The sequence below is a fragment of the Phocoena sinus genome, chromosome 5, assembly GCF_008692025.1.
Source record: "Phocoena sinus isolate mPhoSin1 chromosome 5, mPhoSin1.pri, whole genome shotgun sequence".
Taxonomy (NCBI): Eukaryota; Metazoa; Chordata; class Mammalia; order Artiodactyla; family Phocoenidae; genus Phocoena; species Phocoena sinus.
The window spans coordinates 100,705,416-100,715,695 of NC_045767.1; positions in this window are offsets into that span (position 1 = coordinate 100,705,416).

The window sequence follows — 10,280 nt, forward strand, 5'->3', positions numbered from 1 at the left end:
GGTACAGGTTAGGGTACAGCAATGGGTTAGGGTTAGGGTACGGGTTAATGTTAGGGTACGAGTTAGGATTAGAGTACAGGTAAGGGTACAGTTTAGGGTTAGGGTTAGGGTAAGGGTACGGTTTAGGGTACAAGTTAGGGTATGGCTATGGGTTAGAGTTAGGGTACGGGTTAGGGTTAGTGTATGGGTTAGTGTTAGGGTACGGGTTAGGGTTAGGGTACGCTGTAGGGTTAGGGTAGTAGAAATGAGTTTGGGGAAGAGTGCCATTACTGGAAATGAGTTTACACAATTATTCTCGAAAACAGAAGGAAATGGTTCTCACCTAAATATTAAGAAATAATCTCTATACTGGTGTACTAACAGAATTATGACTCAGAGATAATAATTCTATGAAATGTAATTAAACACACAATGTATATTTTTTTCTTTTAAACTTCCATTGTTACTTTTTAAAAGTACAATTATAATTCATATTCTTTGTAACAAGTGAACTTTTAAAAGATTAAAGGAAAAGAAAATATTTTACCACTTGCCATCCGTTCCCACTCCCTGAAACGACCAGCATAATGTGTAGCTTTCTCATTTTATCCAGGTGTCCCTTACATCTGGAACATCATGTTTCTCACTGTAGAAAAACAGATTTAGCTCTCACACATTTTATAGGTTACCTAACAATCTATAGAACAGAAGTACCAAGTATTTTAGACTTAGCTTTTTGAGGGACACTCAGGTTACTTTCTGTTTTATTTTGTGGTTCTCCAATTTGTTTCAACCCCAGAAAAATATTTTTTTAAATACAAAAAAAATAATTAGGGGTAAGGATTAGGGTTTAGGGTACAAGTTAGGGTACAGGTTAGGATTAAGGTACAGGCTAGGGTTAGGGTATGGGTTAGGGTACAGGTTAAGGTTATAGTACGGGTTAGGGTTAGAGTTAGGGTACGGGTTATGGTACAGTTTAGGGTGTGGCTACGGGTTAGGGTTACGGTGCGGTTTAGTGTTAGGGTATGGTTTAGGATTAGGGTTCGGGTTAGGGTTAGGTTTAGCATTAGGGTTAGGGTTACTGTTAGTGTATGGTTTAGGGTACAGGTTAGGGTATGGCTACGGGTTAGGGTTAAGTTATGGGTTAGGGTATGGGTTAGTGTTAGGGTACGGGTTAGGATTAGGGTACAGGTTAGGGTACAGTTTAGGGTATGGCTATGGTTTAGGGTTAAGGTACATGTTTGGGTACGGGTTAGGATTAGGGTATGGGTTAGGGTAAGCTTTAGGGTTAGGATTAGTGTTTGGGGACGGGTACAGTTTAGGGTACGGAAATGGGTTAGGGTTAGGGTACGAGTTAGGATTAGGGTATGGTTTAGGTTACGAATTAGGGTTACCGTTAGGGTTAGGGTACAGTTTAGGGTATGGCTACGGATTAGGGTGAGGTTATGGGGTAGGGTACGGGTTAGCATTAGGGTACGGGTTAGGATTAGGGTACGGGTTAGGGTATGGGTTAGCGTTAACGTACAGTTATGGTATGGCTACGGGTTAGGGGTAGGGTACGGGTTAGGATACAGTTTAGGGTTAGGATTAGGGTATGTTTTAGGGTAAAGGTTAGGGTACAGCTATATGTTAGGGTTAAGGTACAGGTTAGGGTTATGGTTAGTGTATCGGTTAGTGTTAGGGTGTTTATTAAACCTCTCCCACTCTCCAGATATCACTTAGCATGTAAAGAAATATTATTTGGCATCCATCCATGGAGAAGACTTTAGACACTAGGATAAGACAAAGAACACACGTATTATAAATAAATCACATTAGGATTTTGTTTTTAACCTGTTCATTAAAACACTAGTGCTTAGGAAATCTAATGGAGGCAGGAGCAGTAAAGGGTAGTTTTATAGGAATAACATCACAGATTTTCTGTAGAATACACAGATTTTGACTTGTTAGAAAGTCAAGGCGGAATGCTTTTGTTCTGAATGTATAAACTCTCTTCTAAATTGAGCTGTTATTGGAAGTTAGAAATTTTTTGTTGCTGTTGTATTGCTTTGTGTTTTCATGATTATTCTGCTTGCATCTCCCTTGTTAAACCTTTGATTTGGGGAAGAGTGCCGTTACTGAAAATGAGTTTACAGAATTATTCTCAAAAACAGAAGGAAATGGTTCTCACCTAAGTATTTTTTTTTTAAACATCTTTATTGGGGTATAATTGCTTTACAACAGTGTGTTAGTTTCTGCTTTATAACAAAGTGAATCAGCTATACATATACATATGTTCCCATATGTCTTCCCTCTTGCATCTCCCTCCCTCCCACTCTCCCCATCCCACCCCTCCAGGCTGTCTCAAAGCCCCGAGCTAATATCCCTGTGCCTTGCGGCTGCTTCCCCCTAGCTATCTACCTTACTACGTTTGTTAGTGTGTATATGTCGATGACTCTCTCTTGCCCTGTCAAAACTCACCCTTCCCCCTCCCCATATCCTCAAGTCCGTTCTCCAGTAGGTCTGCGTCTTTATTCCTGTCTTACCCCTAGGTTGTTCATGACGTTTTTTTCCCTTAAATTCCATATATGTGTTAGCATACGGTATTTGTCTTTTTCTTTCTGACTTACTTCACTCTGTATGACAGACTCTAGGTCTATCCATCTCATTACAAATAGCTCAATTTCATTTCTTTTTAAGGCTGAGTAATATTCCATTGTGTATATGTGCCACATCTTCTTTATCCATTCATCCTATGATGGGCGCTTAGGTTGTTTCCATCTCCGGGCTATTGTAAATAGAGCTGCAATGAACATTTTGGTACATGACTCACCTAAGTATTAAGAAAGAATCTCTATACTGGTGTACTAACAGAATTATGATTCAGGGATAATAATTCTATGAAATGTAATTAAACACACAATATATATATTTTTTCTTTTAAATTTCCATTGTTACTTTTTTCAAGTACAATTATAATTCAAGTTCTTTGTAACAAGTGAAATTTAAAAAGATTAAAGGAAAAAATATTTTACCACTTGCCATCGTTTCCCACTCCCTAGAACGACCAGCAAAATGTGTAGATTTCTCATTTTATCCAGGTGTTCCTTACATCTGGAACATCATGTTTCTCACTGTAGTAAAACAGATTTAGCTCTCACTCTTTTTATAGGCTACATAACAGTCCATAAAACAGAAGTACCAAGTATTTCATACTTAGCTTTTAGAGGGACACTCAGATTAATTTGTTTTATTTTGTTGTTCTGCTAATTTGTTTTAACCCCAGAAAAATATTTTTTTAAATACAAAAAAAAAAATAAGTTAGGGTTAAGGATTAGGGTTTAGGGTACGAGTTAGGGTACAGGTTAGGATTAGGGTACAGGTTAGGGTTAGCGTTAGGGTTACGGTACAGGTGAGGGTTAGGGTATCGGTGAGGGTTAGGGTACCATTTAGGGTTAGGGTACAGTTTACTGTACAGCTACGGGTTAGGGTTAAGGTACGGCTTAGGGTATGGGTTAGTGTTAGGATATGGGTTAGGGTATGGGTTAGGGTTAAGGTTAGGTTTCGGGTACGGGTTAGGGTACGGGTTAGGGTACAGGTTAGGGTATGACTACGGGTTAGTGTTAATGTATGTGTTAGGGTAGGTGTTAGGGTTAGGATACAGGTTAGGGTTAAGGTACGGTGTAGGGTTAGGGTACGGTTTAGGTTAGGGTTAGAGTTAGGGTTCGGGTTAGGATTAGGGTACAGTTTAGTGTATGGCTAAAGGTTAGGGTTAGGGTACGTGTTAGGGTACCGGTTAGTGTTAGCATACGGGTTAGGTTTAGGGTATGGGTTAGTGTATGGGTTAGGGTTAGGGTTCGGGTAGGGGTTAGGGTACAGGTTAGGGTACGGCAATGTGTTAGGGTTAGGGTAGGTTTTAGGGTTAGGGTACATGTTAGGGTTAGGGTACGGGGTAGGGTTAGGATACGAGTTAGGGTTAGGGTTAGGGTACCGGTTAGTGTTAGGGTACAGGGTAGGGTACAGCTACGTGGTAGGGTTAGGGTATGGGTTAGGGTTAGGGTATGGGTAAGGAGTACGGTATGTGTTAGAGTACGGGTTAGGGTTAGGGTACAGGTTTGAGTATGGGTTAGGGTTAGGGTATGCTTTAGGGTTAGGGTATTTATTAAACCTCTCCCACTCTCCAGATATCACTTAGGACGTAAAGGAATATTATTTGGGGTCTTGCCAAGGAGAAGACTTTAGACACTAGGTAAAGACAAAGAACACACACATTATAAATAAATCACATTAGGGTTTTGTTTTTAATGTGTACATTAAGACACTAGTGCTTAGGAAATCTAATGGATGCAGAAGAAATAAAGGGTAGTTTTGTGGGAATAACATCACAGATTTTCTGTAGAATACATAGATTTTGACTGGTTAGAAAGTCAAGGAGGAATGCTTTTGTTTTGAAGATATAAACCCTCTTCTAAATTGAGCTGTTGTTGGAAGTTAGAAATTTTTTGTTGCTGTTGTATTGCTTTGTGTTTTCATGATTATTCTGCCTGCATCTCCCTTGTTAAACCTTTGATTTGAGGAAGAGTGCCATTACTGGAAATGAGTTTACAGAATTATTCTCAAAAACAGAAGGAAATTGTTCTCCCCTAAATATTAAGAAATAATCTCTATACTGGTATACTAATAGGATTATGATTCAGGGACAATAATTCTATGAAATGTAATTAAACACACAATGTATATTTTTTTCTTCTAAATTTCCATTGTTACTTTTTTTTTTTTTTTTTTACGGTACGCGGGCCTCTCCCTGTTGTGGCCTCTCACGTTGCAGAGCACAGGCTCTGGACGCGCAAGCTCAGTGACCATGGCTCACTGGCCCAGCCACTCCATGGCATCGGCAGGCGGACTCTCAACCACTGCGCCACCAGGGAAGCCCCCTCTATTGTTACTTTTTAAAAGTACAATTATAATTCAAGTTCTTTGTAAAAAGTGAAATTTAAAAAGATTAAAGGAAAAGATAATATTTTACCACTTGCCATCCTTTCCCACTCCCTGAAACGACCAGCATAATCTGTAGCTTTCTCATTTTATCCAGGTTTTCCTTACATCTGGAATATCATGTTTCTCACTGTAGAAAAACAGACTTAGCTCTCAAACTTTTTATAGGCTACATAACAGTCCATAGAACAGAAGTACCAACTATTTCAGACTTAGCTTTTGGAGGGACACTCAGGTTAATTTCTGTTTTATTTTGTTGTTCTGCTAATTTCTTTTAACCCCAGAAAAGTATTTTTTAAAATAGGAAAAATATTAAGTTAGGGGTAAGGATTAGGGTTTAGGGAATGGGTTAGGGTACAGATTAGGGTTAGGGTACAGGTTAGGATTAGGATACAGGTTGGGGTTACGGTTAGGATTAGGGTTACTGTTAGGGTTAGGGTACAGATTAGGGTACGGATACGGCTTAGAGTTAGAGTATGGGTTAGGGTATGGGTTAGGGTATGGGTTAGGGTACGGGTTAGGGTTCGGGTTAGTGTTAGGATACGGGTTAGGATTAGCGTATGGGTTAGGGTACAGGTTAAGGTACAGCTACGTGTTAGGGTTACGGTATGTGTTAGAGTACATATTAGGGTTAAGGTATGTGTTAGGGTTAGGGTAAGGGGTAGGGTTAGGGTATGAGTTAGGGTTAGGGTACTGGTTAGGGTTAGGGTACAGGATAGGGAACAGCTATGTGTTAGGATTGGGGTATGGGTTAGGATTAGAGTACGGTTTAGTGTTAGTGTATGTGTTAGAGTACGGGTTAGGTTTAAGGTAGCGGTTAGGGTACAGGTTTGGGTACGAGTTAGTGTTACGGTACGCTTTTGAGTTAGGGTATTTATCAAACCTCTCCAGATATCACTTAGCATGTAAAGGAATATTATTTGTGGTCCAGCCATGGAGAAGGCTTTAGACACTAGGAAAAGACAAAGAACACATACATTATAAATAAATCACATTAAGATTCTGTTTTTAACCTGTACATTAAAACACTAGTGCTGGGCTTCCCTGGTGGCGCAGTGGTTGAGAGTCCGCCTGCCGATGCAGGGGACGCGGGTTCGTGCCCCGGTCCGGGAGGATCCCACATGCCGCGGAGCGGCTGGGCCCGTGAGCCATGGCCGCTGAGGCTGAGCGTCCGGAGCCTGTGCTCCGCAATGGGAGAGGCCACAACAGTGAGAGGCCCGCGTAAAAAAAGAAAAAAAACAAAACAAAACAAAAAAAACACTAGTGCTTAGGAAATCTAATGCAGGCAGAAGCAGTAAAGGGTAGTTTTATGGGAATAACATCACAGACTTTCTGTAGAATACACCGATTTTGATGGGTTAGAAAGTCAAGGAGAAATGCTTTTGTTCTGAAGATATAAACCCTCTTCTAAATGGAGCTGTTATTGGAAGTTAGAAAATTTTTGTTGCTGTTATGTTGCTTTGTGTTTTCATGATTTTTCTGCTTGCATCTCACTTGTTTAACATTTGATTTGGGGAAGAGTGTCATTACTAGAAATGAGTTTACAGAATTATTCTCAAAATCAGAAGGAAATTGTTCTCACCTAAATATTAAGAAAGAACCTCTATACTGGTGTACTAACAGAACTGTGATTCAGGGATAACAATTCTATGAAATGTGATTAAACACACAACATATATTTTTTTCTTTTAAATTTTCATTGGTACTTTTTAAAAGTACAATTATAATTCAAGTTCTTTGTAACAAGGAAAATTTAAAAATATTAAAGGAAAAGATAATATTTTACCACTTGCCATCTTTTCCATTCCCTGTAACGACCAGCATTATGTGTAGCTTTCTCATTTTATCCAGGTGTTCCTTACATCTGGAACATCATGATTCTCACTGTAGAAAAACAGATTTAGCTCTCACACTTTTTTATTTATTTATTTATTTTGCGGTATGCGGGCCTCTCACTGCCGTGGCCTCTCCCATTGTGGAGCACAGGCTCTGGATGCGCTGGCCCAGTGACCAAGGCTCATGGACACAGCCACCCCGTGGCATGTGGGATCCTCCCAGACAGGGGATGAACCCGTGTCCCCTGTATCGGCAGGCGGACCCTCAACCACTGCACCACCAGAGAAGCCCTCGCTCACTTTTTAGAGACTACATAACAGTCCATAGAACAGAAATACCAAGTATTTCAGACTTAGCTTTTTGAGGGACACTCAGGTTACTTTCTGTTTTATTTTTTTGTTCTGCTAATTTGTATTAACCCCAGAAAAATATTTTTTAAAACACACACACACACAAAAATTAACTTAGGCTTAAGGATTTGGGTTTCAATTTAAAAAACAAATATGGGGCATTCTCTCATGGCCTAATAGTTGGGGCTCCGCCTACTGATGCAGGGGGACGCGGGTTCGTGCCCCGGTCCGGGGGTATCCCGCGTGCCGTGGGTGGCTGGGCCCATGGGCCGTGGCCCCTGGGCCTGCGTGTCCGGAGCCTGTGCTCCGCAGCGAGAGAGGCCACAGTGGTGAGAGGCCCGTGTACAGCAAGAAGAAAAAAAAACAAACAAAAACAAATATAAGTAAGCAGATATCACCTTTTGGGGATTTATCCAGGCACATTCCACTCTAATTTATAATTGAGGAACACCACTCGCAGGAAGGTCTGTTACCCTAGCTACAAGAGTGGGGAAAGCAGATATGCTGTCGCTCTCTGGCCGTTATCTGCAACAGCAGCTTTAAACCTGTACTAATGGTCACTTTATATACACAAGTACTGGAGGGCTGTAAATGAAACCTACCCTCAAAATGTCTTGAGGGAGGTAATGGCCAAAGTATTTCAAAATGTGGCACATACTTCAAGAAAACAATTTGAAGCTGTACTCACAGTTTGAAGAAAAAAAGGACATGCCTGAAAGCTCAATTTCAAGGGATTATGAGATGCGTGAAAATCCAACCACAAAGAGGTATCAGCTCACACCAGTCAGAATAACATTCAACAAATAAAAAACTACAAACAATAAATGCTGAAGGGGTTGTGGAGAACTGCATACCCTCAACTTTAAGTGGGACTTAACCTGGTAATAGCCACTAATGAGAACAGAATGGAGGTGCCTGTACAAGGTAAACATTGAGCTACAATATGATCCAGCAGCCCCATTCCTGGGCCTATAACCTAAGAAGACAGAATTGGAAAGACACAGGCAGGCAAATCTGCATCGCAGCAGTATTACAATAGCCAAGACATGGAAGCAACCAAAAAGTCCATCAACAGATGAGTGGACAAAGAAGAACTTGTACATATATAGATGGAATATTAGCCAAGGAAAAAAATGGCACAATGCCATTTGCAACGCCATAGATGAGTCTAGAGGTAATCATGCAACTTGTAGTAAGTCAGAAAGCGAAAGACACATATCCTATGATATCACTTGTAGGTGTTAACTAAAAATTGATACCAATGAAGATATTTCCACAGAGAAAGGCAATCACAGATTCATTAAAACAAACTTATGGTTCACCAATGGAAAGGTGTGAGGATTGTATACATTAGAATACCGGGTTTAACAGAGATATAGAAACACATGTGAAATATATAATCACCAAAGACCTACGGAATGCCAAGAGAAGACTACTCAACATTGTGTCATAACCTACATGGGAAAATGATCGGAAGAAGAATAGATATATGTGTAAAAGAACCACATCTCGCACACCTAGGACAAGCAAAACATTGTAATCAAAGTTGCTGTGATAAAAAATAAAAATTAAATTAAGAAAACGAAGAAGTAGTGAGACATAAACTTAAGGGGCTTTTTCCTTGCACATTCCATTCTAATTTGCAAACTAGAACACGACTTCCATTGAGGCTCTGTTGCTCTAGTAACCAGATTTGGTAAAGGAGAACTGCTGCCGCCTTTTGGCCGTTTCTCAAAACAGCATCTTTAAAACCAGTGCTAATGGTCACCTGATATTCAAAATAATTGCAGGCCTGTAAATGACACCTGCCATCAAAACAAATCCTTAGGTCTAAATCGAGCAAAAAACTCAAAAGACATGCACAGTTTAAAACGACAATTTCAAGAGGCATATTTTGGGCACATTCTGTCTTCTCTTTTTCTTTCTTTTTTATTGTTAAGAAGAAAGGGCATGGAGAAATGCTCAACATCAGGAATTAATAAAGCCATGCAAATCCACTCTACAAAAATGTTCACCTCACAGCCGTCAGAATGATCATCAGCAAAAAAGTCTACAAAGAATAAATGTTGAAGAGGTTTTAGAGAACTGCGTAACTTCTAGCTGCTGGTGGGATGTAACCTGGTAACAGCCAGTAGTGAGAACCGAATGGAGGTGCGTTTAAAGGTAAAAATTGAGCTACCATGTGATCTGGTAGGCCCATTGATGGGCCTAGCACCTGAGTAGACCAGAATCAAAATGACACAGGCTGACAATCCTGCACTGCAGCAACATGTACCATAGCCAAGACTTAGAAGAAACCAAAATGTCCGTCAACAGAAAAATGCAGCAAGAAGAAGTGGTCCATGTACACAATGGAATATTAGCCATGGAAAAGCATGGAACAGTGCCGTTGGCACCACCATAGAAGGATCTACAGATAATCACCCAAATTGAAGTAAGAAAGAAACCGTAAGACAGATATCTTATGACCTCACTTATAGGTGTTACCTAAAAATTGATACCCGTGAAATAATTTCCAAGAGAAGGACACGCATAGATTCAGGAAACCAAATTATGTTTAACCAAATGGAAAGGTGTATGAATTAGGATATGGGTGTTGACAGACATGTACTAATACATATGAAATATATAATCACAAAATACCTATGGAATACCTAGAGAGGTCTACTCAAAACTGTGTAATAACCTAAATGGGAAAGGATCCAAAGATGAATAGATCGATACATAGATATAATGAACCAGAATCTGTACACCTAGAACACACACAAAATTTTTATCATATTTGCTCTGATAATAAATAAAAATTAAATTTAAAAAACAAGCAAGAAGTAAGGAGATATAAGCTCTTGGGGTTTTGCCCTGGCACATCCCACTCTAATTTGCAGCCTACTAACACGATTTCTAGGAATGTTCTGTTGCCCACAAACCCAGAGTTGGAAATGTAGAAATGCTGCTGCCTTGTGTCCGTTTCCCGCAAGAGCGGCTTTAAACCCACAGCTAACGGTCACTTAACATTCACAAGGACTCAGGGCTGTAAAGGACACCTGCCCTCAAAAATGTCCTGAGCTAGGGAGTGGCCAAAAAAATTCAAAACCGGCAAATGTTTTAAGGAGATAGTGTCAAGAGTTAAGTTTTACTCAC